General features: G+C 38.6%; 1 protein-coding gene across 4 annotated transcripts in view; it reads left to right on the forward strand.

The window, feature by feature from the left end:
* LOC133421745 (myocyte-specific enhancer factor 2A-like) overlaps nt 1-26,126 on the forward strand; it is a 121,332-nt gene that overhangs the window by 44,056 nt on the left and 51,150 nt on the right. The window contains exon 1 of one of the 4 annotated variants that reach the window (XM_061711525.1): nt 22,822-22,889. The exons of the other annotated variants lie outside the window; for them this stretch is intronic. The gene's annotated coding sequence lies outside the window, so the exon portion shown is untranslated. Of the gene's footprint in view, nt 1-22,821; nt 22,890-26,126 lie in introns of those variants that run through there. 4 annotated transcript variants of the gene reach the window in all.

Consider the following 26,126-nt stretch of genomic DNA (forward strand, 5'->3'; position numbering starts at 1 on the left):
TTCAGCTCAGCCCAAAAGACCAAAAACCATTTTAACTCATTATGGCCCCCGTTTGAATTATTTCACCTTTATTTAGGTCACTTTTTTTTCTTTTTTAATGTAAAATGGACCAAAAGTAATGAGCCTCTGTGTTGACAATTCAGTTATGTTTTTTTTTATTTCAGTTTTTCATTTGTGTCACTGCAAAAAGACACATCAGAACCCACTGACAAGTGAATATGTGGCTTTTTTTCTTGCCTGGTGTTCACCAAGAACTACTGACTGACTGACTGACTGACTGACTGACTGGTTAACTGGCCGGTTGACTGGAGGCCTGTTTTTGTTCAATTATAAGCGTTTTCTCAGAAATGGTAAAAGAATTGAGCAGAATGGGAGTAAACGCTAGAGTTTCCATGACTGCAGTGTTTCCGTCCCGTCGTGGTTCTGTAGTGGGTTAGTGGGGTTCTGTTCATGAAGAGCGTAGGAGCAGTAATGTTTACTTTTACTATTGTGTAATAATGGAATAACGTGGATAAAGTCTTACATGTTTTCTGTTGTCATTCAACTGAACTTGTATTCACTTTTTATTTATTTTTCTGTTTACATTACAGATTTGTAAAACCTTACAAATACTTACAGTACATTTACTACATCACATAGCCTTTGTATTATATAAATGTGTGTATATATATATATATATATATATATATATATATATATATTAGGGCTGGGGATCAATTCAAATGTCAAGAATCGATTCGATTCCGATTCTTAAGATTCAGAATCAATTATCAAGATTTGATTTGATTCGATTCCGATATTGATTTGGGTTAGTGTTATTAAAACAGTTTTTTGAGCTGTTGCATGAATTATATGACTGTATTTATGCAACATATTAATACTAGTATTATATTGAGATTCAACAGCAAGTATTGCAGCTAATGATGCTGTAAGGACCAATCAGCTCCCAGAATGCTTTGCAGAAACCTTGTGGGTCAGAATTATCAAACAGATCCAGGGATGAAACAGAGACGGATGAAATCGGTTTTATTTTTTCCCACATTCCGTTTTTATTTTTTCCATTTTTGGTCTATTTCGGTTTTTAATTTTTGAGAATTTGGTTTTTAGCATTTTTTGCAAATGTAACCCCAATACAGTATATAAAGTAATGAAATATAGACAATTTATTCAATTATAACTGAAACATTAATGTTTTCATACCTTTAAACATATTTAAAGGCAAAAACATGGCGTTAATTATTCTGGTGTCCAATAAAACATTCCTTTTTTGGGCATAAACAAAAAAATACCAAAAGTTGTAATGTAATGATGAAAAAAAATCGATCTAGACATACAAATCGATTTTTAGGAATTATTATGAGAATCGATTTAGAATCGGAAAATCGATTTTTTCAACACAGGTCTAATATACATAAATATATATATATATATATTTAAATGCCCTCTGCAGACTACATGAAATGATTTGTCTCCGTCACGGACAAACATTGATGTAGCACATCAGGTGTTTGAGGTCCAAGTCTCGTCCACTAGCTCAGAAACTCTGATCCAACCTGATCCTGTGGTTTTGTCAGAGGAACCTGAACACCTTTGCGTGCCCAGGTAGAAGATGGGGTTGGACATTTCTGTGACAATGTACACTGTATGTAAACGTCCTTTAACAGATGAAGCTGAAGGTGAAAGTGTTACTCAAGACCCTCGGCATCTTTTAAAAATCATCCTATTGTTGAAAATAGCCCCCTGAAACATAAAGGTTTATAAAAGGTTTCCTTAAAAACACATGACTGCCTTGCTCTTTCGCGCTAAAACCTCCATCTAGATCAGGGATCAGCAACCCGCGGCTCTAGAGCCGCATGCGGCTCTTTAGCGCCGCCCTAGTGGCTCCTGGAGCTTTTAAAAAAATGTTGACCTTTTTTTCTTCTATTTTTTTTTCCTTTTTTTCTCGTTTTTTTCTTTTTTCTTTTTTTTTTTCTTTTTTTTCTTTTTTTCTTCGTTTTTTCTTCCTTTTTCCTTTCCTTTTTAATCTTGACATTTCGACTTTTTTCTCGACATTTCGACTTTTTTCTCGAAATTGTACTTCAACATTAATTTCGACATTTCGACTTTTTTCTCGACATTTCAACTTTTTTCCCAACATTTCAACTTTTTTCTCAAAGTTTTGACTTTTTTTCTCAACATTTCGACTTTTTTCTCGAAATTTAGACTTTTTTTTTCAACATTTCAACTTTTTTCAGAACATTTCGATTTTTTTCTCGACATTTCGACTTTTTTCTCAACATTTCGACTTTTTTCTCGACCCCTGTTCTATATGGTTATAGCTTAATCCAGGACCATCTCACCTCTGACAGTTCCCAAAAAATGGCCTGAAAAAAAGTGCATACAGTGTCTGGATTGAAAGTTAAGCTCAGACTAATTAGTGTTTTTATATAAAAAGCAGGGAGAAGTGAAACACAGCTTTATTTGACAGAGCAGCTTGTGTTTCAATCTGTGTTGCAGGCATGACATCAGTGTCTCTGTGTTGAGACAGGAAAGTCTTTCCCCGCTGCTGCAACCATAAAAGCAGCACAATAATGAAATGACATCACAGCGGGCCAGTGATTAAATGAACAGACTGCTATCGCTTTTATGAGAAGATTGTGAGTAACATTGCTGCCTACAGCGGGTTTTTGTATTTGTTGTAAGCCTTGTCATCGTAGCTCAACAAAATGTCACAGCTTTCTTTGTAATCTTATCCACTCCTCACAGTAAATCATGCTCAACACGGCCCGTCCGTGTGTCTGCTCACGTTGTAGACGTCTGATCTCCTGGCCTTCAGCTGTTGAAAGGCTGGGAGATGATTTTAGTAAATACTTTTCAGGCAGAAACTCAATTAGCTTATTTACCTGGAAAATGGCAAAAGCCAACAACGTTAGAAGACACCAGAGTTTAGCTTTCCTGTCTTTGAGCAAACCTGTCAAGTTTCGGATTTAAAAATACGGGACATTTTCCTCCACCAGCTCAACCGAGGTCCAGTATCTCACATTTTAAGACAGATTTATGAGAAATCTAAAATAACTACCTGTTCATCACTTACAAACTACAATTATGTGCTCAGAATCTGACAGACCGACTTTGTTGACACTGAAATGCTGTGGACTTTCCTGTGTGTGTAATTCCTATAATAGAGCCTAAATGAAAACACTAAAGGGAATTGAAACACATGTATTTATTTATTTTTTTATTTTTTTATTTAAAGATTTTTTTGGGCTCTAGTGGCCCTTTATTGGAGATGCAGACTGGAAAGGGGTAGAGAGAGAGAACGGGGAAGACACGCAGCAAAGGTGCGCGGGCTGGATTCAAACCCGCGACCGCTGCAGGAGGACTGTAGCCTCAGTATATGAGCCGCCGCTTAACCCACTGCGCCACCGAGCGGCCCCACATGTATTTATTTTAAATATTTTCAGTTTATATACACATTGATTGTCTTCAAGTGAAACATTTACACTTTCTTTTTATTTGTCATTTCCACTCATGTGTCTCTCTGGCGCCGCCCTGGTGCTGCTGACGGACATCGTTCCCCCCGTGAGAGACACTAACATCACAGTTACTCATCTTTCAGAACTCGTAACTGAGCCCCATACTGCTCCTCTTTAGGAAAGTAAATCCGGTTTCCCATTTTTAGAGATATTTACACAAAGTCTTTTTAGCAGAAATGTCTTCTCTCTCGTTACATCCATCTCTGATTTGTTTTTCCGAGTTGGTTCCTGTCGTCGCCACTAACCTCGCGAGAACTGCCACCCAGGCTACAGCAGGGGTTAGTTCTCACGAGGTTAGTGACAATTCAATTTTCTGTTTAAAAATTATTATATTTTAAAACGGGAAATTTACGGGAAAATACTAATACGAGAGGACAGCGGGAAAGAGGGGAGAAATACGGTAGTTTCCCAGCCAAAACGGGAGACTTGACAGATATGACTTTGGGTGATATATTGTTTATTGGATGGATCCCCATTTGCTGCCGCCTTGGCGACCACTAATCAGTTATATATGCATGATATAATATATTAATAACACTATAGTTATACTAATACACTATAATAGCACTAATAATACCATACATTAGTCATATATTTTCAGTCACTGCTATCATTATAATAATTCTACTAATTTCAGTCATATGGTCTGCAGCATTAGGTGAGCCTTAAGTAGTTTTTTAAAAGTTAATTTGTTTTGTGAGCGAGATATGTGAGCAGGTAAAGAGTTCCAGGACATTATTGAACGATAGATGTTTGAGTAGATTAGTTCTAGGAGTTGGAGGTAGGCCTGTATTGAAAAGATAGGTTCTCCGATTTTAAATCGATTCTCATATTAATTCCTAAAAATCGATTCATATGTCTAAAGATCGATTTAAAATTTTTTTTTTTTTTTTTTTTCATCATTACAACTTTTGGTACTTTTTTGTTTATGCCCAAAAAAGGAATATTTTGTTGGACACGAGAATAACTGGTGCCATATTTTTGCCTTTAAATATGTTAAAAGGTATGAAAACATTAAAGTTTTCAGTTATAATTGCATAAATTGTCTCTATTTCTTTGCTTTATATACTGTCTTGGGGTTACATTTGCATAAATGTTAAAAACCAAATTCTCATAAATGGGGAAAAAATAAAACTGAAATCTAAAATCTGTTTCATCCCTGGATCTGTTTGGTAATTCTGACCCACGATGTTTCTGTTTCAGTTCTATCAGCATTCTGGGAGCTGATTGGTCCTTACAGCATCATTAGCTGCAATACCTGCTGTTGAATCTCAATATAATACTAGTATTAATATGTTGCATAAATACAGTCATATAATTCATGCAACAGCTCAAAAAAACAGTTTTAATAACACTAACCCAAATCAATATCGGAATCGGATCGAATCAAATCTTGATAATCGATTCTGAATCTTAAGAATTGGAATCGAATCATTTCTTGACATTTGAATCGACCCCCAGCCCTAGTTGGAGGTATCAGGTATTTCTGGTGTCATGGTTGTGTCTGTCTCTAGTATTTAGTCATTGGTTGAAAAAATATTCAGGTGTCTGATTGAATATGATGTTTCTAAAAAACATCCGGATGTTGTAGATTAGTTTAAGTTCAACCAGGAAAGTTGGGAGTGCATATCAGCTATATGAACTATATGAATCTTAAAGCAGCTCCTGCAATACTGGCCTTCAGAAAACAGCGTCATGTGTTTTTCTCCTGGAAACTGGAATATTGTATGATGGATTTTACTGTACAACGTGTTGCGTGGGCCCTCCTTTTTCCTGTCAGAACTTGTGCATTGTGACGGTGTATCATTTGCATAATCAAATGCAAACGTCCCCGTTGCCTCTTCTGTCGTTCCAACTCCATTACGTTTAACATAAATTGTCTTTTTGCTTTTTTTTTCCACATCAAAGAAAAACTCAGATTCACAACAGACATGTGGGAAGGATGTTAGTACAAACAGGGAAGTGTGTAACGCTTCACCCAGTAAACAAGCCGGGTGTCTCTCCTCCTCCCCCTCCCTCGGGTGGAGGGTTTACCATCCATACGTTCCCCCTAGAACTTTCATTAAAAACTCCATCTACGAGAACTTCAAAGAAGGTCCAGGCTTCGCCGAAGGGAGGGAAAGACTCTTCTATCAACCTAGTTAGTTCTCCCTGCAGCAGAAGAGCCCCTCGCTGCTGATGGAGACCATGCAAATACGCCGCTCCAAGGAGGAGAGATGACGGGAGCAACAAGGGAAGTAGATGAGAGCAAGGAGAAGCTGCAGGGAAGATGCAGCTTGGATTAAGGGTTTTTAACAGTTCAGCAAACTGTACCGATACGGAAACTCATCTTTCATGGTGAATTTCACCCCCCGTGGCTGCGTCAGCACTGACGGCCAGGATCAGCTGGAATAAAGTGACGGTGACTACGTTTACATTCAGTCAGAATTCAGGTTAAGGTCAATATTCCGGTTACTGAAACATTGGGAATATTCCCAATGTATAGTAGAATGAATAGTAGAAGTCGTTTCTTGGCCTGTAGTTCTCCTTTTTCAGCGTCTTCCAGCGCAGCTTGATCTGGTCTGGCGTTCCTACAAATGCTGCTTCACGCAACTTCTTGTAAATCTTCTATCCCGGTACTTTCTACCGTCTACAAATGCAGAAATGTTCATATCCTTCATTACATTTATGAAGTGATTAGTCTCCTCCTGGTCTTGTTTCTCCGTGTTTATAAGAACTTCCTGGACTCAAAAGACCAGGATTCCTTGCGAAAAGAACATTTGCAGAAAACAGATTCCTGTTCCGTTTGATGGGGATATTCCGTTTGGTGTTTACATGACCCAATATTCAGGTTTTAAAAGGAGTAACCCAGGGGTCGTTTTCGGGTTTTTAAAAACCGGAATGTGAGCAAATTCGGGTTATTCAAATGGGTTATTGGTGTTTACATGGCCGTGCAGAACCGGGTTTAGGGATGGGAATTGATTTTTCCGATTCTGATTCCATTTTCGATTCTGCTTAACGATTCGATTCTTTATCGATTCTCTTATCCATTCTCATTTGGAAAAAAGGAGAACAAACTATTTTAGTATCAACTTTGTTTTATATCTTTGAACAAAAAAAATATAAACCCCCAGCCTTGGGCTCCTTGATGGTGCCAGGGGGTCCCCACAAAATTATTTGTAATATAAAATATGTATTTAATATAAAATAATATAAAATAAATGTTCTTCTGTAGAAATTAACTAAATACAACAAATTATTTTGTGGCAATTACACAAGAATGTCCAGTAACATGTTCAATACCACAAACTTAGTCACTGCTGGTGACATTCATCTATTCTGGCCTGATACTCTTCCCTGCCTTGATGAAAGGAGAATCTAGCGGTAGATGCTCTTTAACTTCTCCATAGATGAGCTGACGAGCTGCAGCTGTGTCAGGAGCTCCGCTGTCCGACGGAGCGGCCCGGCACGTCCGCGTGTCCGAGAGCGCAGCTCTTCTAAAGCATGAATTATGGTTCCACTTTAAATCGACGCAGATCCTACGGCGTAGGGTACCCGGCGACACGTGCTGTACGGTGCGTGTCGCCGCGTACCCTACGCCGTAGGCTCTGCGTTGGTGTAACGCGGAACCATAAATCAGCCTTACCACACGCCGGCTGACTCCGCGCTCCCAGCGCATCAGCCGGCCGAGTCCTAACAGTTTCCCCCCTTTATTGAAATGTCCACATTGCAAGTATTGTCTCCCTGTTGTCATCTTTTTTGGTAAAATATAACCAAACTTTTGCGCGTTTATGCCGCTTTCTCCCCGTGTTTTCCTGCTGGGCGCAAATGCGCACGTTGCGCAACGTGCTTGGTGACGTCATTCGCGCCGACTGGAATCGATAAGGGAATCGTTTGCAAAAAAGGCAAACGATTCCAAGGAATGGAAACACTGGGAACCGGTTCTCAACAAGAACCGGTTCTCGATTCCCATCCCTAACCGGGTTATTGCTAATATTCCGGTTAGATAAGGGTTATTGACTGCATGGAAACGTACCCATTCTCTCCTACTAACACTGGAGACAGAGGTCTCTTTATTCCGTCGGTAGCAGAAGATGAGGGGGGGTTGGGGTTGGGGTTGACTAGTGGTGAATTCTGGGTAACTGCAGCTCGGGGCCTCATTGGTTCGATGTTGAGCCGACGGCTGCAGAGGTCACGGGGGGGTCGTCCCAATTAGGGACTTTAATTAGGAGAGGGAATGAAAGAGCTGCCAATTATCCCGGCCTTGACCTTTCAGTAACTCAAATTCTGTTTATTATTTACATAAAAATATGGTGAAAGAAGGAGCATTAATTGGGGTTCATGATGTTTAATTTGTTTTTGTTTTTTCTGCTGAATTTGCTATTTTTGCACATCAAGTGTAGCTGCTGTTGCTGGTTCATGGAGGTCAAAGTCCAGGGTCGGAGGGGCTTTCATGGGAATGGCTGTTGATACCAGGCTCAGTTTTAGGACCACACAGCTCTACGAGGGTCTGGGGGGGGGCGGTGAACATCTTAATGAGTCTTTTTCCTGCATTTGCAGCCCGCTGGGATGATGATGTGATGTACTATTGTTGGGTGGGAGACCAGTGAAAAACAAGCTTTACATCCAAGTTGTAAATAAGTAAAGTGACGTAGTCCCTCCCTGAGAACTGGGCCTCACGGTTATTGATGTTGACGGGTTTCTGTGTAATGGCAGGTTCCAGTTCTGCTCTCGTACCATTGTATACGTGCGTTGTCTGAATCAATTGCAATCCCTACAAATGCACTGCAGATGTAACGCTGGGAAAGCCCTTCCACTGGAGCGAGAGCTGATTTTGAGCAGATTTTGAGCAGATTCTGGGAGAAATCAAACAAGGTACTTTACTTTTAAAGACTACCGTATTTTGCAGACCATAAGGCGCAATATCAATGAACGGGTCTATTTTCATATATAAGGCGCATCATAAAACACTTAGAAAGCGAAACAAAACTCTAACTTTATTCAACTCGTTCACAATAATTCAGAATATCGTTCAGTTGTAAATAAAACAGAAAAATAATCTCACATTTTAAATCATTGTTCTTCCACTAATCCACCAATAAAAAGTGGAGGAGGTAAGAGTCCTGTTCTCTGATTGGTTAATTGTTGCCAGCGACAGAGGTGTCAAGTAACAAAGTACAAATACTTTGTTACCTTACTTAAGTAGAAATTTTGGTTATCTATACTTCTCTGGAGTCATTATTTTTCAGACGACTTTTTACTTTTACTCCTTACATTTTCACGCAATTATCTGTACTTTTTACTCCTTACATTTTAAAAACAGCCTCGTTACTCTATTTCATTTCGGCCTTTAATAAAAACTATCCAGTTAAATTGCTCCGTCCGGATAGAGTGAATTTGGTTGTGGTTGTTTCACATGTTCTTGTCCAGTTTTGTTCTTACATCCGTTCCCTCAGATTCCTGCAACTAAACTTGGGTGAATACTGAAGACACCTCTGGCCAGCGATAGCTGACACCTGAAGTTAGTTTGAGGTTGGAACATTTGATTATAACTGGATTATGATGCAGATTTGAAAATTGGGTTTATGCTAAAAACCTAACGTAAATGTCTAATTACAGTAAGGTAACGTTGACTACATGGTGGATGATGGTTGCTGCAGCGCTACATAATAAGTTATCTAACCTTGTCTGTTTTGCAACCCGTATCCAACCAAGACCGACTTGAACGCGTCTGAACGGTCCGACCATCAGTCAAGCGGAGCGGCTTCGTCGCTACTGTTGAGGAATTTATCAAACCAGTTCAGAAGTCCGCTTTGTGGTTTTTATGAGGTTTTATTGAGCCGGCGGTGAGCACGTCTGCACAGACCAGAGGTCTGGTAGAAATGCTGACCTCGAGTGAGGTTGTAATCAGATTCTTATACAACAAGGAGTTTAACAAATGCAGGAATACACGAATCAGGCAAGAGACAAAAAGTAATTTACAGTCGGATGTGAATCGGGCCAAATGTCATTATCAGACATTTGGCATGACTGACACAGACCTCCAAATCACCCCATGGGGTGCTTTCGTGATTCAAGTCTGTTTGAGCCAACTTCCGAGGTGTCGGGACCTTCACATGGGGTAGGAAATTGGAGTCACAACAAAAGTTGTTGAGTCCAGTTGTCTGTTTGAGCCAACTTCCGAGGTGTCGGGACCTTCACATGGGGTAGGAGATTGGAGTCACAACAAAAGTTCTTGAGTCCAGTTCAAAGCCCTGTAGGGGGTAGGACTGGGCAACCTGCCCCTGCAGGGGGCCAAGCTGCTTCATCAATTCACAATTTTTTTTTTTTTTTTTTTTTTTTTTTCTTTTTGTTGAATTACAGTGGAGTAGTGATACATATTTTGCAAGTGAACCTTAAACATGTGATCAGAAGTCAAATAACAACAAGCCAACAAAACAAATTCAAATATCAAGTAACCAACGTGTCCTAACTGTTCTTTAAAGCAATCAAAAACTAGTTGCGACAGTTGTATGTAACGTTTTAGCAATGTCTTTCAAGTGATGCGTTATTTCTTGGACTGTGGCATTGCGGGTATAAATGTACAACATTCAGTTTTAATGACAGTACAAGTTCCCCTTGAGAAGCTAGTAAGTAGTCCAATGTAGCACGATTCCGCAAGGCCATCATCCCTAGAGCAGCCATCTCCCGTGAGAGCATCGGCATGCCCCCTGTTGCGGTCCTTGCCGAATCCTCAATGGAATCGGGCAGTGGTTTTTGGCTTGTTTTAGGCTTAACAAGCGGTTCTTCAGAAGGAGAGTATGTGGAGTCACATCTCGATGCTACACCATAATTGTCTCGCTTGTGGGGGTCTGCGGGGCCTGTGCTGCTCCTCTGCTTCTCCGCTCCTCCGCTCCTCCACCAGTCGTGGAGGTCCTGGGTGTTGGAGCTGGGCTTTCCCTTTACCACAGAAAGAAGAAGGAATCGGCCGGTCTCCGGTGCATGGTCGAGGAGCTATGCTCCCGCAGTGGGACGCGTGGAACCAGGCCAGCGCCCCCCACCCTTGAGTGTCGGTGGTGCAGGACGTGCTGAGCCCTGGACCACCGAGGCCCTCTCCGACACAAACCCAGTCTCCGGGTTGTGGCATGGTTTGCCACTAAGAAGAGACTGGACAGCTTTTACTTTTCTGTGGATTGACTGAACAGCAGAAGTTTAGAGTACAACAGAATGATATCATGGATTCATCCATGGCATGGAAGTCCATCTTCTTCATATATACAGAACTGAATTGCTTTGTATGGTCATAGGTCTACCCATAATCCTTTCATGGGGCGTGAGTTTTGTGCTTCCTAATGGGTGTTAACAGGTGTCAACATTGTCCATTTAAGTCCAGTTTAAAATTCTCTGCACATACAAAAACATTTTCATACATGAACATTTTCATACAAGAATAATTTCATATCCTTCACATAATGTCTATTTGCAGAGCTTCAAAAAAAGTCACGGTGGGGGGAAGTGTTGATAATGTTTGCAATATTTTTATAGGATGCAAATCTTGGAGCTTATCAGTCTTTCAACACTATCTGACACATTCCCCTTTTTGCTCATCTGTGATTGCCAACTGTGATCAGCTATCACGGGTACAAGGATGTGGGTGCAACAACGCGGCTGTCGTTGCTGACCCACAAATTATTTACATTTTTACAACCATGGGAATGCTACAATCCGTTTTTTCTTCACCTCAGTAGTCTTCTTGTAGGAGAGCTACATCATTAGGAGAAACCAGGTCGTTAGCGGGTATAGAAGGGCAAAGTTTTACATAGACAGGTAAGTCAAATTTGGCAGTTTCTTTTGCTGCATGGTCAGCTGAAGCATTGCCTAGTGAAAACAGGGTTGGACTGGGTGTGGGCTTCACATTTAACAAAGCAATAGATGAAGGTAGTTGACAGGCTTGTAACAGTTCACCAATCAATTAACCACATTTATCTCCGAGGATGAAATAAATCCTTGGTTCGCCCACAATATATAAAATCTATAAAATACAATATACACAACCAAAAGCATATCTGGAATCTGTATAGATTGTAACAGTTTTACCTTTTGATCAGTATATAGTTTCATCTACTTGGGTGGAGCTGGAGGAGGAGGGCGCTTTCAACAATTAAGAATTATCACAAATTGTATAACCTGCGTATGGTATTCCATTTTTATAAGCAGAGTCGTCAGTGAGGAAAACAGGAAAGGTCAGGACGAGTGTTAAAGACAGAGGTGTCAAAAGTATTCTCATTCATTACTCAGGTAGAAGTATAGATATTAGAGTTCAAAAATACTCTTGTAGAAGTTGAAGTATCAACTCAAAATTTATTTATTTTTTATTTTTATTTATTTATTTTTTTTCAAGTAAAAGTATAAAGTACTGGTTTCAAAAGTACTTAAAGTATAAAAGTAAAAGTAATATAAGCGGGGAAAAACCATTAAGGCTAAAAGCCATTGAAAATGAATGCATCTTAGTATAATGCAAATATATTAAAGAACCATATATGTGCATTATTGAGCATTAACATGTGTTTCAGAGACCAGACACGTACAAACCAAATATGTTTATACTTCTCATCCAACCACAACCAAATTCACTCTATCCGGATGGCACAATTTAACTGGATAGTTTTTTTAAAGGCCGAAATGAAATAGAGTAAGGCTGTTTTTAAAACGTAAGGAGTAAAAAGTAAAGATAATTGCGTGAAAATGTAAGGAGTAAAAGTAAAAACCGTCTGAAAAATAATTACTCCAGTGAAGCATACACAACCAAAAGTTCTACTTAAGTAAGGTAATGAGGTATTTGTACTTCGTTACTTGACACCTCTAGTTAGAGATTAGTTTTACATGCATTCAGAGACGTTATAGTTGGGTCACAGACAGATTTCCATGCGATTAAATTATGAAGGTACCATAGGCAGGATAAGATTATGTAAATTGGGATGCTCTGATTTGGCTCACCCCAATGGGAGCCGATCATTGGCTGTTTCCTCTGCGCCTCCTCTCAGCGCTCAACCTGTGTAGGAAACACTTTTGAAAAAGACATTACTATTTTCATACATTTCAGATTCTTTTTTTTTTTTTTTGCGTTATCCAGGCCTACCCTTTGTGGAGGGCAATTAGCAAATATATATTTTGCTTGTACCCTGGAGGGAATCCATCAATCTGATCTCGTGACAGACCACAATTCTCTTTTGCTGTCAAAATTGTTTTAGCATAAAGTTCCCTGGGATTATCAATTTTCCCTTTGAACTGTTAAGGCAATAAATACTGTGAAAAAAAGGTCTGAGCTTGCTCTGGTGTGATTTTGGCAACAGCTGTGGGATTAAAAGGGAATTCTACAAGCATCAAGTACTTTGCGCATCAAGTACTTTACTTTTCAAATCATGTGGCAAAGTTAGTGTAACCGCTGTTTCCTCTAGCCATTTTGTTTATTAATTTAAAATCTCTTACCATTATTTGGCTCCAAATTTTGTAGGCAACAGATCTTGGATTTTTGTAAAATCCAGTCGTCATCAGAAGTGTCATCGTCATTTGATTCTTTAATCAGTTTCACCGGATAAAGGTTTTGATTTTATCATTTAACTGGTTCTCTAATTTCTTTTTCGTCTGCGTTGTGTTTTTAAATCCTTCTAGCCATCAGCTTTTTATTTTGATCAGTAAGCGAAGCTATTTGAGATTCTGCATTACGGCGTCTACCTTCATCCCTCCAAAAATCTGAGGGAGTTTGAAGTGCTTTTTAGTTATTTTAACAATTTAATACTAACTAAGTAACAAACAAAACTAACAAATAAAACTATCGGTACCGTGATTACCATACATGTATTTAAAGAACTGAAAAACTTCCCAAAAACTTTCCAACTATCAGTCTACCTGAGCATATAAATCATTCCTGTTGATGCAAAGAAGAGCGAGTCGATTCTTGAAATGAAATGAAGTGCCGCTAATGAAATATACTCCATTTGGGAGAGCGTGTCATCCCGACTTATAAAATAAAAGGGCAGTTCTTCTACATACAGTATGTCTATTTCTCACAAATATATCAGTGTTCCAACACTTACGGACCCCACGTCCTGCATATGCATAAGAATAGTCCCCCTGGACTATCTTTTTATTGGTACCAGACCAACCATGGCGCCATTTCTCTCTTTAATGTTACCCGAGATATTAAACCTTTTTTTAGAAGAGCGAGTCAGATTCTTAAGGCAGGAGAAGCAGAACATTCTCACAACACAATCAAATTCAAGTGTTATGAAATTGCCAGCGTTCCTAAAAACATCTCTACAATAACGTTCCCAATAACACAAAATAATAATAAAAAATATAACCTTCACAACCACACAGCGGACTTACCTAAATTTCAGGATGACGTCAACCTTTTTTCTGGTACTCCAGTCCACAGACTTTCGACAACAACTCAGCGACAATAATTTGGGATTTTGGAAGTGGATCCTTTACCTTTTGAAATTTAGATCGAAGTCACTGATTGTGTCGTTGGTCTGCAAAGAGGAGTTTCCATCGAAGGTCTATTGTCATCCGGGTCACGGCACCAAATTGTTGAGGAATTTATCAAACCAGTTCAGAAGTCCGCTTTGTGGTTTTTATGAGGTTTTATTGAGCCGGCGGTGAGCACGTCTGCACAGACCAGAGGTCTGGTAGAAATGCTGACCTCGAGTGAGGTTGTAATCAGATTCTTATACAACAAGGAGTTTAACAAATGCAGGAATACACGAATCAGGCAAGAGACAAAAAGTAATTTACAGTCGGATGTGAATCGGGCCAAATGTCATTATCAGACATTTGGCATGACTGACACAGACCTCCAAATCACCCCATGGGGTGCTTTCGTGATTCAAGTCTGTTTGAGCCAACTTCCGAGGTGTCGGGACCTTCACATGGGGTAGGAAATTGGAGTCACAACAAAAGTTGTTGAGTCCAGTTGTCTGTTTGAGCCAACTTCCGAGGTGTCGGGACCTTCACATGGGGTAGGAGATTGGAGTCACAACAAAAGTTCTTGAGTCCAGTTCAAAGCCCTGTAGGGGGTAGGACTGGGCAACCTGCCCCTGCAGGGGGCCAAGCTGCTTCATCACTACCAAAGTCACTAAAACTGCACTTTTTAAGTGCAGTGTTCCACATAAAGCTGGTTCGAGGTCAATAAGCACAACAAAATTCATACATAAGATGCACTGCCAGTTCTTGAGAAAATGTAAGGATTTTAAGTGCCTTATAGTGCAGAAAATACAGTATTTAACAATGTGCTATGTGCTTATTACTATATCACTAATGAGGCAAACTACTATAACTAATCCTTCAGTGTTGGCCACGCCGCTAATTCAGCCAAACTTTGGATCCTCTAATGGCGTTTCATTTTTATTTATTGCACCAAACTTTTTAAGTTCAACAAACAGATGATTGTTGCTCATAGGACCTTATTAGTGTTTCTTTTAGTCCCCGAACTTGAAACAAATACTAAACAAGAGCAGAGCCATTTGTGATGTAACTGGTACAGTAAACCTAATGAACAACGATGCCTTGCACAAAGGAGTGCATGAGAACTCACTGTGACAAAAAACAACAAATGTAAAGCAACAATAAGAAACAATTATGAATATATCACTTAAAAATATAAATAAATTACAGAACAGAAATTTCCCTACGGGAGAAATTAAATAAATCTAAATCTAAATGCGTTTGTCTTGATTGTGACTCGTCCACCAGCATCTTACCAGGAACTCAACAGCTCTTCCTTCATCCCTTCAACCAGAGTTAAACCAGAGTTCAACCAGAGTTCAACCAGAGTTAAACCAGAGTTAAACCAGAGTTAAACCAGTTAAACAGTTTGATCTGAAAGTGCCGTATTTACGAGACAGAGACGACTTGAACATGAAGCTGAGTCCGTCTAGACTCTAGACACGTCTCCTGGCCACCATCACCGCCGCTACGGCCTCTATCTCATTAATGCTGCCATCAACCCTCACTCGAAATGTCATCAATATATTTGGCCGATCAGATGCAACATTACTGTCCATTTAGATTCTACATGAAGGCTGTTGTTGCGGTTGTTAAACGGTGAACGTATCTAGTTATTGATTAAACAAAACCATGCTGCTGGAATACTAATAAGGCATTTAATGTCTCTTTTTTTCTCTAAATACATGTATACCCAATGTGCACAAACTTATCTAGAAACTGAAAAGATATATATATATATATATATATATATATATATATATATATATATATATATATATATATATATATATATATATATATATGTGTATCAAAATTTAATTCATTCAAGTCAGCTGTCTACGACGCCTAAACCAGATGTGATTCCAATATTATTTTAATGATTGATGATTAATTAATAAATGAATATATATATATATATATATATATATATATATATATATATATATATATATATATATATATATATATATATATATATATATACATTATATTTTATAATACAGTAGGCTGTAAATCTGGACTTTATAACAGCAGCTTCTCTTCAGCTTCGTGTGGTTTTAGTGATATGCATTATCATCAACAAGTCAAGTGGATCAAAACATTTCATCAAAGTTTTCAAAAGACAATAATAGATATTAATAATAATAATAATAATAATAATAATAGATATTGTTCAAAATTATTTCACAAAGTGGATGTGTTTTTTAATCCACTTTGACTGTTGACTACTGTAAAACTACCAGAAATAGATATATTTAAATACTGATAAAAAAAAAAAATCCCAAAAATCCAACATTACCTGATACAAAATGGGAACCACAAATCCACGTTTCGGTGCCTGGAATCCAGTTGTTTCTGTGAATTGCAGCGATCCATTTGTCTCTTAAGCTTAGTTTTCGGCAGTCTGAAAAACGATAACTCCGATTTCTTGCTAAATCTATGAGTACAGTCGATCGCACAACAGCTCTTTCCCATTTTAGATGTTTTCCTGTTGCTCAAACTGAAAGTTTACGCTGCCACTCAGTCTTTCTGACACTCAGTCTTTCTGACACTCAGTCTTTCTGACACTCAGTCTTTCTGACACTCAGTCTTTCTGACACTCAGTGGAAGAAACCCGCTGTGAAGTCGCATCTGTGACGTCATGCGTCCTCTATAGATGGGCCGATGGATTCGGTGGATCCGGTGGATCCAGGACCACGGCTAACGTTGATTGACCTGCCAGTGTGTCCATTTACCACATGCCAGTGTAACCAGGCCGGTCCGTCGGCACGTCTCTAACATAAACCCGTACCCAGCTGTTAAACGGCGCCGCTAGAGAGTTCTGTGTTCTGTTCGTAGGTGAAATCTGGCATTTTGGCCCGTTTGTTGGAGTTTTACGACATTCCTGCAGCCTGTTGCTGAGTTACTCAGAAACAAACTGGGCTGAAGGAGAACATGTGACGGGTTGTGGTGTGCGGGTTTGTTAGACATGATTTCACACTCATCTTGACTTTGGTAGCGTCGTCGATGACTAAACAGGAAGTTGGGTTTTTGAGCTGCACTCCAGCCAGGTCTAGTTCTGCTGTCACTGATTATTATTCATTGAAATAGTAAGATAGACACCTAAATATAATGGCAGACAGATTTTCCACAGTTTATTCTTAAAAGGCTCAGAGTGAACATTCCCACGCTGAACTGTGTGCAGGTCGGAGGTCGTTGTCTTGTACAGTAACTGAGGACGATGAAGTAATCCCTCTGGGTCTCTGCAACCATTGCAAAATTCCTATTAAAGCTCCGCTGGAGCTTTCTTATAAACCTATCACAACTTGTTTGTCTCTATATTATGAAATATGGGGTTTAACAGGAATTTATATGCTGGATGTCTTTGAACTTTCACCGACGACCTGGCGTCGTCAGAGTAACGAGAGGATTCACTTTGTCACCTTCAAAGATCGTCTTTTAAAGTTTCTCCCGCGGGTAAAGCACTTTTTAAATATTTGGAAAAGCGTGCTTTACATCTCCGTAAATTATAATCACACAAGGAGCCACAGGATCTTTAGCGGCTGAAATAAAGAGGGGAGGGTCTTTCGCTGTGAAGTCTGATGCAGAGCTTTGGGCTCTCGTTGTTCTGGTGTTAAAGTTCGACTAACTTCAGAAGGTCAGAGCAAAAGTAGAAAATGAACATGTATGTAATTAGATCATGCATACGTTTTTATTATAAATGCAAAGAGTTTAGTCAACGTTGTAAACTACACTCAAATAAATGAAACATTGACTTTAATTGAAATTATTTTATCAACAGGTTCCTCGAATTTGGAAGAGTATTAGGGCCAGACAGGAGAAAAATAAGAATAATATTTTAGAGGAGGAAGATTTTTTTTGTCATTATGCACTTCGATAAAAAAGTCGAAATGTCGAGAAAAAAGTCGAAAAAAAGTCGAAATGTCGAGTTTAATGTTGAAGTACAATTTCGAGAAAATAATTGAAATGTCGAGAAAAAAGTCGAAAAGTCGAGATGAATGTTGAAGTACAATTTTGAGAAAAAAGTAAAAATTTCGTGAATAAGGTTGAAATTTTGATAAAAAAGGCGAAATTTCGACTTTATTCTTGAAATTGTTTTTCAATATGAATCTCGACATTTCGACTTTTTTCTCGATATTTCAAGTTTTTTCTCGAAGTGCACAATAAAAAAAAATCCTCCCCTCTCAAATATTTTTTCTCCTTTATGGCCCTAATACTCTTCCATACTCGAAAGTGTTTTATGTTAGTTAAAAGCAAAAATGTTGAGGTCATCTAACTTTATTAACTTGTATCACATCAACACAATGTGAATTGACCCAACTAGATAAAATTACTTATGATCAACAATAGATATTTAAGCTTATCCGACCTAATTCAGGTATGTTACATGGACATAAATAATATATTTACAGGCTACATAATTTACATTTATCCTTTAAACATGTATCTTATTAGAACTAATATAATACATTTAAGTTCAATTTATTAAAATACGTTTTCATCCAATAGATAGATAGATAGATAGATAGATAGATAGATAGAACTTTATTCATCCCCAGAGGGAAATTCAACCAACAAATTCAATTTCTTTTATACTAATTAGTGTGACCTAATTCTAGTTTGTCAACAGGTTCCACACAAATTAAATTGGTACAGCCAACATATTTTTGGTATTTCCTTTATTCATTAATATTCATTCAACATTTTGTTGCCACTGGGTCCAAAATACAACCAACCCTGGACATTAGGGCGCAGCAAACGGCCTCTGCAGTGCAACAGTACAAAAGGCTCTCCTTTAACCACCTAACCACACGAATCGTCAGGAGTGAAAATAAGCACATAAACATAAGAGCCCGTATTAGCATCTTTTTAATCAGGGGTCTTAATTCCCCGGGGGGAACTGTGATGGTTGTAACGGCCCGGCGGCTCATCCCAGTGTGTTGCATTGATTTCTGCATCAGTAAGACGGAGTTTCTGCCTCAGCAACATATTACATCTGTATTGATCAGGACGGCTTGTCTGGGAGGCACGAACACGACTATTAGAGCACGTTTTACTGTTGCTGAGACAGAAATGTACTGTATTATAACACAGAACCAAGGTTGACTAAGAATATGGTAAATGTGTGTGTTTCTGCCAGACTTGTAGTTGTCGAACCACTTTTTTTGTGGACCTGGTCTTGTCTTGGTCTCAGACTCGGATCATTGAGATGCCATTGCACACCAAGGTGACACAATCTGGTGATCAGCAGTTCTTCAGTGTAATCTGGATACTTTAGTGGTAAATAATGTAAGTTCAAGTTGATAATTGTATCTTTAATATTTAAAATTCAGGTTTCAACTCCAAATGAAGTCCAATTTAACTCAGTAACATTTACTATTCATTCCTTTTCTGAGGTGGAGGGGGGTGTGGGAGTATGGGCAGAAATATGTGCCACTAGAAACTGAATTTGAATAATTTATATTTGAATTTGAATTGCTCAACTTGAATAATTGCATTAAAAAACTGAATCTGAATCACATAATTTGAATTTGTATTGTTTAATTTGAATCATTGCATTAAAAAACTGAATCTGAATCACATAATTTGAATTTGTATTGTTTAATTTGAATCAATGCATTGAAAACTGAATCTACATTCAGTTCTCACAATTCAAATTCAGTTCTTGCAATTCAATTTCAATTCTACTGTGCCAGACATCCGGGTCTTCCGGAGGAAGAGCAATCGAGTGCAGATACATAGAACTCCTTTTCTCGTAGAATACTATAACCTCTATTTTCTTTCAACGATATAAACAACCAATGGGAGCTAGATATTTCGAAACCTATTGTGTTTTCTCCATTCTGTGTAAAAAGTGTAGATTTATATCTTGCCATTTTGTAGGAGTTCTTTGTATGTGCACTCGATTGCTCTTCCTCCGGAAGACCCGGATGTCTGGCACAGTAAAATTGAAATTGAATTCAAGTTGAGCAATTCAAATTCAAATATAAATTATTCAAATTCAGTTTCTAGTGGCACATATTTCTGCCCATACGGAAGCTGGTTATTCTGCTAGAGGACTTTGGGACTAGTTAGTAGTCGTGTCAATCCTTAAAAGCACTGCAGTCAATCCTCCAATAGTGTAGAAATAGCGGTAGTGCAGTCGCCACACATATCTGATCTCAGCTGATGGATGGAAACATTTCTTTTTTTTTTTTTTATATCTTTTTATTTCACAATAGTTTTCACAATTCACATTTTCACATGCATGATTTCTATTATACCCACATTCCTACCCTCCCCATAATTACCCTAGGGGAAAAAAAAAAAAAAAAACATACATTAAGGGAGAACAAAATTAAAGGAGCTTGAGGCCGGATTGTGGCAAGATTTATGAAAAAAATCTGTATACATTTTAAGTTTTCTAGTAATAATGTCAGATGAAGCGTTCCAAACCCAAAAGAATGTTTCCTCTAGTGTATCTCTCCGTTGCCTTGAACAGGCTGTGTGCTGCAAAATGTGCTGCAATTCCGGGCTGGAATTTCCCGCGCTGTCCTGCGGATGTGACGTCACATGACGCTGCATGCACGTTCTCCCCGTTCTCCCGTGCTGGCTTCACTGTTGGCTGCAGTACCCCCAACGGCCGTCGTGGTGAAGGGTGGCGCTAGAGAGTCTCATTTCTTAAAAGGAGCCTCATGCTCCTTTAAGTAAATATTAAAAAAAAAATATATATATATATATAATGGCAGCAACAGCGATATCAAACTATATATATATATCCATATATACATACAAACATACATACCTAAGGCACAAGTTCGAAAAAAAATAAAGATACTCATTGGTCCCCTTTGGAAAAATTATTCAGTTTTGAGAGTAATGGGAACCAAAATTCTTGAAAAATATGAGCACGGTTGTATTTTTCTAAAGTTAATTTTTCCAATGGTAAAAAAACTGAAATTTGATCAAAAAAAAACTTGAAAGTTGGAGGGGAATCATCTTTCCAAAGTAAAAGTATGCATTTCTTAGCGAAGTATGTGATCATAATTAATATCCTGCTTTTTTTACGGTCTAACTGAAGATCCAGTGTGTCATTTAATAAATACAAATTGGAGCTTAAATCAAAATTAATTTCTAATACTGATTGTGTGAAGGAATGAATTGATTTCCAGAAACTTATTAAAAGATCACATTCCCAAAACATATGTACAAATGTTCCATCGATTTTTTGCATCTTGGACATTTTGAAGAGATATCGTTTGAAATTTTGTGCATTTTAATTGGAGTTAAATAAAGTTTGTGAATAAATTTAAAATTAGCCTCTTTAATTTTATTACTAGTAAAAGGAAAATGTATATTTTCACATATATTTAACCAAGTATTTTCTTCAAAGACCATCCCCAACTCCTTCTCCCATATGTTCCTTTAAAAAACTGAATCTGAATCACATAATTTGAATTTGTATTGTTTAATTTGAATCAATGCATTGAAAAACTGAATCTACATTCAGTTCTCACAATTCAAATTCAGTTCTTGCAATTCAATTTCAATTCTACTGTGCCAGACATCCGGGTCTTCCGCAGGAACAGCAATCGAGTGCAGATACAAAGAACTCCTTTTCACGTAGCCTACTATAACCTCTATTTTCTTTGAAAGATATAAACGACCAATGGGAGCTAAATATTTCGAATCCTCCAATAGTGTAGAAATAGCGGTAGTGCAGTCGCCACACAGATCTGATCTCGGCTGATGGATGGAAACATTTATAGTGAGTTCAACATCATCATCCACTTCTCTGTTTTATTGAGCTGCAGTTGAAAACAAGCTCATATGGAAACTAGAACCAGGATGATGGAATACAATCACGCAGGATCAGGACATTACTAGGTTTGTTTTTGGTCTGGAGCTGAACTAGTTCTAGTCTTGATACTCAGGTCTCAGGTCAGTGTCTCGGTCTCTTGACGACAAGTGTAGTTTCTACTAATGTGTGTCATTCAAATTTAATCTGTTTCTGCTAATGCATTATTGATCAGATCACTACATTTATATCGACGCGATAACTCAATTATTTCAGACGTATAAAGGGCCTGCTGGAAGAGGGACCTGCATTGTGTCTTCACTCTTCTGAAAGTATTAAACTGGTTGAAACTGAGTAAGTTAACAAAGCAACTGCCAACCAAACACCGGCAGCAGCGGCTGCAGATACAAGGAGATTTTTTATTTCACTTCCCTTTGAAATATTTGTGTCTTCCCATCAAATCATCCAGATTGTAAAACGGATAAATCCTTGCGACCTTTAAATCCCAAATATGCAAGGAGTCGTTGCTGCAGACGGTATTCTGATGCGACTGGACGGGTTCATCTGGGATCTGGGCCGGTTTTGCAAAGCAAATTATAATTATACATACGGGACCAAATGCATAATAGAAAACGCTAGCTCTTAAATAATCACTCAAATGGAATAAGACTGTAAGAAACCAAGAAAATCACTGGGGGAAATATCAGATCGGGGTTTAGATGCATTTTCAATCAACATGGGATTTCTCCCCATTCAATTTTGTTTATTTTTAATTCATGTGGAATTTAAGTGACATGCACTCGGCCGTATTATATTTTACAGAAGATAGACTTGATGTAAATCAGCAGAAGTGGCTAATAATGCTGGGCTTGATGAGGGGAGAGTGCATTTGCCCCGGCTCCTGCGCTGGGAGTCCCGGCGGCGGCGGCTCGGCTCGGGCTGCACATGGTGCAGTAATCCAGGGAGGGTTAGGATAAAGCCCGGCCGCGTCGCGCTCGCTGCTGCCTCCTCCCAGATCAGATCAGATTAGGATAGCGCTAAGGAGCTCTGGGGGGGGAGACGGGGCTCAGAAGCACCGAGGCAGCGGAGGAGAGGGACGAGGCGGGAAGGTGGAGGAAGACGGAGAACAGGTAACTGAGGTCCAGGTGACCGAGCTGAGCTGCATCTGCATGTGAAACTAAACTCTTTGTTGACTTGTTTGATGCAAATCCAACTGTCAGGGTTAACGTGGGGTGGGGGGGTTGAGTGGGTGGGTTTGTTTCCCACCTCACAGCTGACAGGCTTGTTGGTGGGAAGCTGGCGGACGGCTCGTGTTTACGGCTGATTAAAGCCTCTCGTTGGGAAGTGAAGCAACTGACGCTTTAGTCTCGCCGTGTTGGCGAAATCAGCCGTAACGAGATAATTCACTCAGCAGATTGTGGAGAGGATGCTGAATATTCATTGTACGGACGTGTTGCAGCCTGCAGCGCTGGTTGGCAGGAACATTTTCAAGAAGCAAAGAAGAACGACGAGATGTTCTCTGTCGTTTAGTTCACGTGCAAATGTCAGGTTCTAGAAATCTCATTCTGTCTTGTAGATAATTGAATTTACACAAATCTTTGCACTGATAAAAACAACTAATAACACCAAAGTAACAGCTGGATTTTGAACGCAGCTGGAAAGTTTTTAAATGAAAATTGATGGTAAAGCTCAATATCAAGGTGCAGATTCTTATTTTCAACCAGACATTTTCAAGGACCAAAGAACGACGTCCCTGACGATGTCTCTCTGTCGTTTAGTTCACGTGCAAATGTCAGTCTTTAGAAATCTAATTCTGTCTTGTTGATAATGAGTTTGGGAAGTTCTATGTATTGAATTAACACAAATGTTTGCACTGATCAAAACAACTATTAATACACAAGTAACATCTGGATTTGCAGCTGGAAATTTTTTAAACTCCTGCTTTAAATGAAAAATTTCTTTTTTGAAACTTTTATTTTTTGATTTTTGCATAAGACAATATCAATAACAAAAAAAAAACAAGATTACAAGTACAGTTCAGTGGCCAGGTTGTCTCAGATAGCCAAGAGTTGTAATTATTGAGAGTCTATGTGGTTAATGTGGTTATAACAATCCTTTTTACGCCAGTACATGAGAAAGAAGAAGGAAAGAAGAACGACATCCCTGACGATGTCGCTCTGTCGTTTAGTTCACGTGCAAATGTCAGTCTTTAAAAATCTAATTCTGTCTTGTCGATAATGAGTTTGGCAAGTTCTATGTATTGAATTAACACAAATGTTTGCACTGATCAAAACAACTATTAACACACAAGTAACATCTGGATTTTGAACACAGCTGGAAAGTTTTTAAACTACTGGTTAAATGAAAAATTTCTTTTTTGAAACTTTTATTTTTCGATTTTTACATAAGACAATATCAATAACAAAAAAAAGAGGTCTGGGGCGAGACAATGTACAATCCAGTCAATATAAGAAAAAAAAAAGCAAGATTATAAGTTCAGTTCATGGTCAGGTCGTCTCAGATAGAAGAGTTATAATTATTGAGTGTCTATGTAGTCTAGATGGAAAGTGGGGTCCACGCGCACCCCCCGGATTTTTTTATGCCACCTGATTTTTTTTAATCCTTTATATGTCTAGTTTCAGAATTTGGTCAGTGCCAAGATCAACTAATGTCTGAAAGGCTTCGTTTTTACACTTAATTGCATCTAACTCCAGACCAGAAAATTGAAATTTGAGATTGGCAAAGTAGCATATCCTATCATACATACAAGCCACAGAGACTAATAACCACATTTATTTTTGCTGCAACCACCTAGCAATGACCAAAACAACCTAGCAACCACCTATCAACAACTTTTAAGACCCTAACCACCCTAGCAACCACCCTAGCAACCACCCTAGCAACCACACCTAAAAGAACTTAAAACCTCCTTGGTCTAGAAGGAAAATGGGTTTCAAGGGTAACCCCTATTATTTATGTCATCTACTTTTTGTTATCATCAAAGTGTCTTCTTTCAGAATTTGTCAGGTGCCAACCTGAAATCATCTCCCAAAGGCTTTATTTTTTATCCTTGTACTGCGAACCCCGACCAGAAAACTCTAAACACCGACATAGTATGTGGTGCAACTTTTGTCCTAAACAACTTACAGAGACAAATTAATACATTGTCCAAGCCAACTCTGATAGGCCATCATGTAGCAACCACCTTTAAGACCCTAGCAACCACCCTAGCAACCGCCTCTGTAAGTTGTTTAGGACAAAAGTTACACCACATTGTAGAGACAAATGAATATATTTACCCAGGCAACTCTGTTAAAATGAACACAATAAAATAATTGTTTATTACATTTGACTACACACTGACTGTTTAAAACAAAAATCGTAAATAAAAAGGCAAAAAATGTGTGTAGGATGCAGTTAACTTGTGACTAATCGTCAAATTCGCCATCACTGAGGAGATCTTCTAGTCTTCATCATTCTTATACTCGTTGTCCTCTTCATCACCAGATATATACATATGTGTATATATATATATATATATATATATATATATATATATATATATATATATATATATATATATATATATATATATATATATATATATATATATATATATATATATACACACACACACACCAGACAGCAATAGCTCCAAGCTTGATGTAATCAAGAGCACCAGGATGGGTGAGTTGAATATTTGTGAGAAAGGCCTCAAACCAGTTCAGGTACCTATGAAAAATTAATCGTTTAAAGATCATCTTAGTAAGCAATTACAAGTTTGTCACTTATTTTTACATTAAGTAATACAAGAATAAGTTAAAATAGATTATTAATAGATTACCTGGAGTAAGTGTGGCCATCATACGTGAAGAAGAGATCCGCCATGGCGCCATTACAGTGATGGAAGAGCTCGAAGTTGTTGGTTTTCACAGCAACATCCATCATGAAGACCAGCCTCGCATGATCCATCACGGAGAGCCAGAACATTCTTGTTTTACCCAGATGTCCTCTGCGTACCTTGTCTTGGTATTGTTGGTACTGACCGATCAGGTTTAGGAGTGAGGGATCCTTCAGAGTGGTGTCAAGGTTCTCCGAAGAGCAGCAGTGGCTGAGGTTGATTAGGGTCTCGTGTGGGAGGTCTGGCTTCTCGTCATCTAGGAAGACATTGAAGAGCAGCCGTTCAAGTGCTTCTGTGACTGCCTTCAGACTAAAGAGAGCCTTGGCATATGATTTCCCACTTAGGATGTGTTTCAGACCTCTTGAGGATCTCATACACCACTGCGTTGTCTGTTGTAGGCTGGTCGATGGGCGTGTAGAAGTCGATAGTAGATTTCCATTTTCCAACCAGTGGTTGCCTGAAACAC

This window comes from Cololabis saira, chromosome 2, assembly GCF_033807715.1.
Source record: "Cololabis saira isolate AMF1-May2022 chromosome 2, fColSai1.1, whole genome shotgun sequence".
In the NCBI taxonomy this organism is placed as follows: Eukaryota; Metazoa; Chordata; class Actinopteri; order Beloniformes; family Belonidae; genus Cololabis; species Cololabis saira.